A 10,507-nucleotide genomic window follows, 5' to 3' on the forward strand; every position below is an offset into this window, starting at 1 on the left:
GCTCATGTTGTCTGTAGTTCAACCATGCCTAGATGGTCAATAACATGGTTTGTCACATCCGCATTGTTACTTTGTGCTAGGAAGGTCTCTTAACAAGGGAAGTGTTCAGGCATCCTCGGAGTGAGCCAAAGTGATGTTGTTCAGACATGGAGGAGATACAGAGAGGCAGGAAGTGTCAATGACATGCCTCGCTCAAGCTGCCCAAGGGCTACTACTGCAGTGGATGACCCTGTCAGCAATGGCACCATGTTGAATAATGCTTTTCGTGCAGCCACAGGATTTCGTGTTACAGCTCAAACTGTGTGCAATACACTGCATGATGCGCAACTTCACTCCTGACGTCCATGGTGAGGTCCATCTTTGCAACCACAAAACCATGCAGCCTGGTACAGATGGGCCCAACAACATGCCAATGGACCACTCAGTATTGGCATCATGTTCTGTACAGCGATGAGTGTCGCATCTGCCTTCAACCAGGCAATCATTGGAGACATGATTGGAGGCAACTCGGTCAGGCTGAATGCCTTAGACACACTGTCCAGTGAGTGCAGCAAGCTGGAGCTGCCCTGGTGTTTTGGGGTGACATTATGTCAGGCTGACATACACTGTTGGTGGTCACGGAAGATGCTGTAATGCCTGTACAAGATGTGAATGCCATCCTCCGACCGAGAGTGCAAACATATCAGCAGCATATTGCTGAGGCATTCATCTTCATAGATGACAATTTGCGCCCCCATGTGCACATCTTGTGAATGACTTCCTTCAGAATAACGACATCACTTGACTAGAGTTGCCAGCATGTTCTCCAGACATGAACCCTATCAAAGGTGCCTGGGATAGATTGAAAAGGGCTGTTTATGCACGACATGACCCACCAACCACTCTGAGAGATGTACGGTGAATTGCCATGGAGGAGTGGGACAATCTGGACCAAAGGTGCCTTGATAAACTTGTGAATAGTATGCCACAATGAATACAGGCATGCATCAATGCAAGAGGACATGCTAGTAGGTATTACAGGTACCGATGCGTACAGCAATCTGGACCACCACCTCTGAAGCTCTTGCTGTATGGTGGTACAACATGCAATGTGTGGTTTTCATGAGCAATAAAAGGGGTGGAAATGATGTTTATGTTGATCTCTATTCCAATTTTCTGTACAAGTTCCGGAACTCTTGGAACCGGGGTGATGCAAAACTTTTTTTGATTTATGCAATAATGAATAGGAATGGACCCAAAATTAAACCCTATGGCACTCGCTTTATGATTTTATCCCAGTCACTAAAATTTTCTACCTTTCCGTCAATGTTGAATTGTTCAGTGCAACTTTTTGCATTTTGTTTGTATGATTCAAAGCAGCTGTGCTTAAAGCCATCAGTTCCATAAAACTTGAGTTTTTGTAAGAGAGTATCATGATCAGGTCCTTGGAAAGATCACAAAAAATACCAACTGGGGATTTATCAGTATTTAAATCATGTACTATTTGATGAGTGACTGTGTAAACAGCATTCTCAGTTGAGCAACCCTTCTGGAATCCAAACTGTAATATGCTAAGTAAATTGTTTCTGCTTAACTATGCTACTGCTCTTGAGTACGTTACTTTGTCAAATAATTTGGATAAAGATGTCAGTAAGGAAACTGGATGGTAAATGTTTAACTCTGCCTGTCACTTTTCTCATGAAATGGTTTAATAGTTGCATAGTTTAGCCTGTCTGGAAAACTTCCCTGTGCCAGAGATGCATTGCACGTATCACAAAGGGCAGCTTCTCAGAATTCTGTTGGAAATTACATCAACCCCGCAAGAGGTTTTCTTTTTTTACAATTTCTGTAATTGTATTAATTCCATCCCAGATGTGACCTCTGGGATTGCAGAAAGAGGTACATTATGACACAGTGCGTAACATTATCACTATTGATGGCCCACCAGTATCCTGTTGACCCTAAAGTTTGCCCCCAGATCACCTAGCCATAGCAAAAGTGAAATTGAAATTATGCCACAGGGAATGTTACGTGCCCATGGAGTAATCCTTGGTCATCTCCACTTCACTTAGTACCTAAGAAATGTGGTGCATGGCATCCATGCAGAGCCCTCAATGCCAGAACTGTACCAGACCAATATCCTGTACCTTTGCTACAAGACTATAACTACACTAACAAGTGGATCAACCTTAGTCAGTGTCTGAGACTGTGCCAAGGCATACACTCAGATCCCTGTGGCAGAGGCCACATACTGAAGACAACCATAATCACCCTGTTTGGTCTACTCGAGAGTCTTTTTCATGATGTTTGGCCTCTGAAATGCTGCACATACTTGGCAAAGGTTTATGGACTCTGTATAACAAGCGCCCCCCCCCCCCTCCCCCCTTTTTGCTTTGAGCAGTATGTGGATGATATTCTGGTTGTCTCAGCCTCACCTGAATAACATCTCTGTGCACTTAACTTCTATCACTGACACCTGCCACATGCAGCTGGTTTGCAAGAACTGTTAATGGCGTCATTCACTGGCCCAAAGAGCAAAGATAATGTGCCAGTTTCATTGACAGATAACATGATCTCCAGTTTTGAGGCAGCCGAGCAGAGCATAGTGGATGCTGCATTAGTCACGCATCCCAAGCTTAATGTACCGTTGGCATTAGTGGTTGATGCGAGCCAGTCAATGATTGGCATGGCATTACAACTACTGTGTGATGGCACATGGCAACTGCTATCTTTCTTCTTCCACAAGCCGTCACAGTCACAATGGAAGTGGAGTTCATATGATAGAGAGCTTCTGGCTACCAAAGAGGCTAATACGTACTTACAACCACAACTGGAAACCCGGAAGTTTACCATTTACACCATACATAAGCCACTTACCTACACTTTCTGTCAAAACAATATCAACTGTTCATCTCGGCAGCACAATCAACTTTTATACATAGACCAATTCAGCATGGATGTTAGACTCATTTTGGGAGTTGTCAACATAGTAGCTGACTGCCCTTCCCTATCAGCAGTATCTCATGTTTGACTTCACTCAGTTTGCTGAAGCACAGCAAGTTGACCAAGAACCATGCAGTCGACTTAAAGCTAGATCAACAATGTTGGACCTCCAATTAATTGACATTACTGAAGCTGACATCAAGTTATATTATGACATGTCAAATGGTAAACCTTGTCCTTCCTGACCATTGCATTTTGACAATGCACATTGGAGCCTACATAATCTGTGTCATCCTGAAGTCTGACTGACCATTCACTCAGTCTCACATTGATTTATGTGGCTGGATGTCTAGAAAGACTGCTTGGAACAGACATGAACATGCATCAGATGTCAGTGCAGCAAGTTTAACTGCCATATATGCTCACTGGTGGGAGACTTTCTGAATACAACTGCTGACTCTGTGCACTTCCATATTGATGTCATGGGCTTTTACCTCCATCCAATGGCCTATTTTATCTATTAACAGTGATTGACTGCTTCACCCGATTTCCAGAAGCAGCGCCAGTAGATAACATTTCAGCAGAGACTTAAGATTCCTCCATCATTTCCATATGTATATCATGTTTTGGCTGTCCTCTGCACATCATGATGACCTGTTTGTCCAGTATACTAAGTTCTGTGGCACAGTGCACCATAAGACCACACCTATCACCCAGCTATTAAAAGGATGATAGAATGACAACACTGGTCTCCTAAGGTAGTCTTCATGTGCCACAATATGGATGAGACCACTGATGTACCACTAGTTTTACTTGGCCTGAGGAATACCTAATAAACCACATTTAGACTCTTGAGGAGCCAAATTAGCATACAGCAAAGCATTACTCCTACCAGGCAAATTTGTAGATGCACATTCTCTACAGCTGCCCGACCATGACAACTGTGACTTTATTAATCAATTGAGGGAAAACGTTTCCCGCATTTGTCTCCAACAAGGATCAAAACACAGCACAGTTTCCAGCTATGTACATCAATACATAGACAAATGTATGCACTTCGTGTTTCGCACCGATAATGTAGCCTATGCAACAACCACCATACATGGGTTCATCCAAAGTCATACAATATGGACTGTGCACTATCAGTGTACTTGCTGACAACAAGCCTTCTACTGTCTCTCCTGACTGGGTGAACCCCATATATGTTTTTCTAGAAGAGCTACCTACTAATGTAACAAGATGCTGACCTACTGCAGTATCAGCATCTACACCATCACCAGCACTGGTACCTTCACCAGCTAGCACAGACAGACCTGCAGGACATGCCTCGATATCATGTCGACATGTCCACTTTCTGGCACTCTATGTAGATGATGTTCAGCTTTCCCTGAGGCAGCTGATGTAGCAGCCAAGATCACTGCTCTTCAGTATACTGCTGTGTTGTGTGGTGCTACAAGTGCTTATTCACATCACACTGTCAAAATATTTTTGCACCAGCTGCCAGAGGTGCTGCATTCTGCAATGATATCATGCTTACTGATATACCGAAACTTCTACCTTCCTTGATAATAAATAGTGCTTAGTAACAGTCTAATTGTCTAGTCAGTTCTTTTCATGGATAATTCTATCATAAATTAAAACTCCTCAAAGCTGCATTCTCCATCAACAAGACTTGCCTTCCTGTTCATGAGTAAATGAAGTTTTAAGAATTGTTCTTGAACAAGGCAGTCACATTTCGTATGCCAACTGGCTAGATTGCAACATGCGTTGTAAATTAATTGGACAGCCTTTCATTCACAGTCTCTGTGAAAATACATTATCTTTTATAGCAGTAGTGTAACAGTCCCTGTGTTCACATCATTCACTGAATGACATGATTAAACCAGGATGGCTTTTGGCATCTGTTATTATTTTCTTGGTATTTATTTAACAGAGTCCGTCACAAACACAATCCCTCTCCTGACACTCTCAAAAAGATCAGATCTGTTGTAACCAATAAATCTAAATTGTCTCTCTCACTTGTGGACTGTCAGACTAGTTGTTCATGACAATTGTCTTATCATGTGTTCAGTATTACTTTGCAATGTCCTTACTTTCAGTAACTTATACATGGTTTTTTCCTGTCAATACGTGGAATTAAAGTCATCATCACTACTACAGAATGGTTTTGGTATTTCCATGTTATTAAGACTAACTGTCTTCCACACTTTTGCCATTCTCTCAAATGCACTGTGAATATTTTAAGATCCTAGATGACAGATGTTATTGCCAATGTGACTGATGATCTGTGACTGACTGCAATCTTTATTTGTATTGCTCCTGGTTTGGCCTATTCCATCTAGAAAACAATTCCCACCAGAATTCAGAATTAATGCACAATTAATTCTTTCCCTCGCATGGTGCTATCTCCTAAAGAGGGATCACCACATGCCAAATGTTCTAGCTGCCTACAAATAACAGGTCCATCTTTTCCCTCTGTGGCTGCTTAGACTCTGTTAGTAGAGAGGTCGCTGCTCAAGCAGGTGAAGTGTATCCCATTGGCTTTGTTGCATTATCGATGGTTGGCAATACCTCAAATCTCTTTTTGTTAAAAGCACTGGGCTAGCCTTTTGACCATTTGGCACTTACAGTTTCTTCTGTAAAACAGCTCCAGATCAGGGTATGAACCACTAATCTTCATCATGTGTTTGTACAGTAACAGATCATGTTTCTCTGAAAATCACGCTGGTGAAAAGAAATACATGTAAGCTATACAGTGTGTCTGAGGTGACAGGAGACGTCACCTATACTTAACCAATGGTTCATTTCATAGTGGTCTTCTGAATCTAGTGGACAGTTGCTAATGCATCTTTTATTTGTTCAGGGACAGCAATGAACTTTTACATCAATATCCCAACTTAATTGCAATACTTGGCTGTATCAACTGGTGAAAATTACACTTGAGAGTGACTTCTGCAAAGAGAAAAAACCTTACAGAAATCAAATAATGGAAAATCCAGAATGGAATGTAGCAATATTACAAAAAGGATAGTTGTTACCATATAGGGGAGATTCTGAGTTGTTAGGCACAACAAAAAGTCTGTTGACAAGTGAGCATATGACCAACAACGTCTTTGTCAAAAATAGACAACATATACAGACACACTCACTCAAATGCAACTCACGCACACATGACCACGGTCTGTGGCAGCTGAAGACAGATTGTGAGCAGCAGCGCATGATGGGAGAGGCAACCAAGTGGGGTAAGGAGGAGGCTGGGGTGGGAAGGTGGAGGGATAGCAGGGTAGGGTGGGGGACAGTAAAGTGCTGCTAGTGGGGAGCACTCAGGGACAAGGTGGAGAGAGGTTAGGGTAGTTAGGTACAATTGTTAGGTTAGACAGAAGGTAGGAGAAGGGGGTGGGGGTTAGCAGAAAAGGAGAGAAGTAGAAAGACTGGGTGTGTTGATGGAATAGATGACTGTGTATTACTGGATGAGGCAAGGGAAGGGGCTAGATGGGTAAGAACAACAATTAACAAAAGTTGAGACCAGAAGGATTATAGCACCATGGGATATATTGCAGGGAGAGTCTCACCTGCACAATTTAGAAAAGCTGGTGTTGGTGAGAAGGATCCAGATGGCATAAGCTGTGCCACATTCATTGAAATGAAGAATGTAGTGTTGGGTGGCATGCTCAGCAATAGGATGGTCGGGTTGTTGCTTGGCCACAGTTTGTTGACAGCAATTCATGTGGACAGACAACTTGTTGGTTGTCAAGTCCACATAGAATGCAGCACAGTGGTTGCAGCTTAGCTTGTAGATCACGACTGGTTTGACAGGTAGACCTGCCTGGAATAGGTAATGTTTGTGAACGGACTGAAGTAGGTGGTGGTGGAATGATGAATGGGGCAGGTCTTGCATCTAGGTCTGTCACAGGGATATGACCCAAGAGGCACAGAGTTGGGAGCAGGTGTTGTTTAGGGATGGATGAGGATAGTGTGTAGGTTCAGTGGGTGGTGGAATACCTCTGTGGAGGAGCGGGGAAGATAGTGGGTAGGACATTTCTCATTTCAGAGAATGATGAGTAGTAGTTGAAACCCTGGTGGAGAATGTAATTCAGATGCTCCAATCCTGGGTGGTAATGAGTCACAAGGGGAATGCTACTCTGTAGCTGGATGATGGCACTTTGGGAGGTGGTGGATGACTGGAAAGATAAAGCATGGGAGATCTGTTGTTGTACAAGATTGAGAGAGTAATTACAGTCCGTAAAGCCCTCATTGAGATCCTCAGTATATTTTGAGAGGGACCATTTGTCACTACAGATGCGATGGTGGGTGGGCAGGCTGTATGGAAGGGATTTCTTGGTATGAAATGGGTGGTAGCTGTCAAAGTGGAGTTATTGGTGATGGTTGGTAGGTTTGATATGAACAGAGGTGCAGATATAGCCATCTCTGAGGTTGAGGCCAACACTGGGGATGTTGCCATGTTGGTTTGAGTAGGACCAGGCAAAGTGAATGGAGGAGAAGGTGTTGAGGTTCTGGAGGAATGTGGATGGGGTGTACTCACCCCCTATCCAAATCAAGAAAATGTGATCAATGAATCTGAACCAGGTCAGGGGTTAGGGATCCTGGGTGTTCAGGAAGGATTCCTCTAGATGGACCATGAATAGATTGGCATAGAATGGTGCTATGTGGATGCCCATAGTCATATCCCAGATTTGTTAGTAGGTAATGCCTTTGGAATCCATCAGTAATTGGGAAAGATGGTGTTGAATGGCAGTTAGGCCATGGGCATTAGGGACGTTAGTGTAAAGGGATGTGGTATCAAGACTGATGAGCAGGTCACCATGTGGTAAAGGAACAGGATCTGTGGGGAGTCTCAGTAGGATATGGTTGGTATCTTTCAGATAGAAGGGTAGGCAGCAGTTAATATGCTGCAGGTGTTGGTCTACAACAGTAGAGGTTTTCTCAGTGGGAGCACAATAGCCAGCCAAAATGGGCTGTCCTGGGTGGTTGGGTTTATGAGCTTTAGGAAGCATGTAGAAGGTTAGGAGGGCAGGGAGTGGTAGGGGTTAGGAGAGAGATGGGTTCCAGGGAGGGGTTCTGGGATGGGCCTAAGGATTTGAGGAGAGACAGGAGAGCCAGCTGGATTTCTGGAATGGGGTCACTGTGGCAGGGTTTGTAGGTGGATGAATCTGACAGTTGTTGGAATCCTTCTGTCAGGTAATCCTTGCAGTTCAAAACAACGCTGGTGGAGCCACTGTCAGCAGGTAGGATTAAAAGGTTGGAAACAGTTTTGAGGTGGTGGATTGTGGTTCTTTCTGTGGATGTGGGGTTAGTTTGCATGTTGAGCGATTTTGGGAATGATGGTGAGCCATGGTTCAAGGTTAAGAAATCCTAGAAAGGTAACAGGGCAGTTTGGAGGGAGTGGAGGTGGATCATTGTTGGATGGAGGAGTGAACTGAGTCAGGCAGGTTTCAACATTGGTCTTTGGTTGAGTCTGATTGGTAATGTTGGTGGTGAAAAAGTCTTTCCACTGTAGGGACTGGGAGAAGGAGGGAAGGTCTTTAACATATCCCACATGATTTAATTTGGAAGTGGGGCAAAAGGTGAGGCATATGGAAAGGACTAATACTTCTGAGGGACTAAGGCATTTGGAGGAAAGGTCTATGACTGGTTTTGGGTCTGCTTAGGTTCTAGATTGTGTTTGTTTGTGGGTGAGAGTGTTGGAGAGTAGGGCAAATGTAGTAGGTCAGTGAGACAGGGTTTGTCAGCTATGAGGGGACATGAGACAGGTTTGGAGTTTGTTGTAGGAGTGGCAGACAGTAGTAGTCATAGGAAGTGAACAGGGTGGAGAGTTTTTTGAGGGGGTGTTGTACATGTTGCTCTAGTTCCTGGAGGCCAAGAGTTTCAATGTGAGTGGTAGGCTGCAGGAATTTTGGATTGCATAGCTGGAGAATTTTATGAATGGAGAGAAGGTATTGGAAGGGGATTTGCGCTTGAATGATATGGTTTTGCAGGACTATGTTGGTGAGGGCTAAAGATTTGTGGAACCCGAACAAAAGGAGGTAATTGTGGAAGGAAGGGTGGCAGCTGGAGGTGATGAATTTGATAGTAAGGCAATATGGGGGGTTTCCATGAGCCAAGCACACTTATCCACCCACAGACCTGCAGTCCACATAAAAAAAATTATTCTTCGTTTTTTCTTTGATCAAATTGTCATTTTATGCCAATTTCAGTTGGTTTCACCTTTCACTATTGGCGCCTCCCTCAGATTTCATCTTGTGTTGAGATTCTACCAATCCTTAGCCTTCACCAACATAGTCCTGGAAACCCATATCAATCAAAGCCAAATCTTCTTGAAATACCTTCTCTCCATCCATAAAATTCTCCTGCTATGCAATCCCAAATTCCTGAACCCCATAACACACATTGAGACTCTTGTCCTCCAGGAACTAGAGCAACATGCACAACACCACCCGATAGAACTCTTCACCCTGCCAACTTCCTACTCCCGTCTTCAACTACCACTCTCCACCACCCCTGCAACAAACTCCAAACCTGCCCCACATCCCCTTATAGCTGACAAACCCTATCTTGCAGACCTACTACATTTACCCCACCCTCCAAAACTCCCTCCCCCAACACACACAATCCAGAACCTATACAGACTCCAAATGCTCTCCTGAACCTTTCCTCCAAATGCCTTAGACCCACAGAAGTATCAGTCCCTTCCTTAGGCCTCACTTTTCGCCCCACTCCCAAATTAAATCAAGTGGGATTTGTTAAAGACCTTCTCTCCTTCTCCCATCCTTACAGTGGGAACACTTTTTCACCACCAACCCCACCAATCAGACTCAACCAAAGACCAATGTTGAAACTTGCCTGACTCAGTTCACTCCTCCATCCAGCAGTGATCCACCTCCACTGCCTCAGATCACCCCTGGTTAATTTTCCAGAATTTCTTAACCTTGAACCATGTCTCACAATCATTCCCCAAATCCCTCAACAAGTAAACTAACCTCACATTCTCACCTACAAACCCTGCCACAGTGACCCCATTCCAGAAATCCAACAGGATCTCCTGGCTGTCCTCAGAGCCTTAGGCCCATCCCAGAATCCCTCCCTGGAATTCCTCTCTCTCCTCACCCCTACCACCTCCGCACTCCTACCTTCTACATGCTTCCTAAAGCCCATAAACCCAACCAGCCAGGATACCCCATTGTGGCCATTTATTGTGCTCCCACTGAGAGAATCTCTACTGTCATAGACCAACACCTGCAGCCTATTAAATCTGCAGTTCATAACTTGGGGATCTTTGGTGTGACATCACGTGTGTTGCACTGCTGTTGAAATTGTTCGTTAATATTTTATAAAATTTTAGACTTCATTTACTTATTTTCAAGTTGATTTGTGTTAATATTTGCCGTAAAAGTAACTTATTAGTGGATTTTCATTAATCTCAGTCTTTATTCCTGTGTTCTTGACTCAAGTGGTCTATTATTCGTGAGCGTGCTTGCGTTGTTCATCTAAGCCTCGCACCTCAGTAGTATGTTTACATTTTGCAGCGTGCACTGCAGCTGTAGTGGTTATAAAGCTAAGTACTGAC

Source organism: Schistocerca serialis, chromosome 5 (assembly GCF_023864345.2).
Source record: "Schistocerca serialis cubense isolate TAMUIC-IGC-003099 chromosome 5, iqSchSeri2.2, whole genome shotgun sequence".
In the NCBI taxonomy this organism is placed as follows: Eukaryota; Metazoa; Arthropoda; class Insecta; order Orthoptera; family Acrididae; genus Schistocerca; species Schistocerca serialis.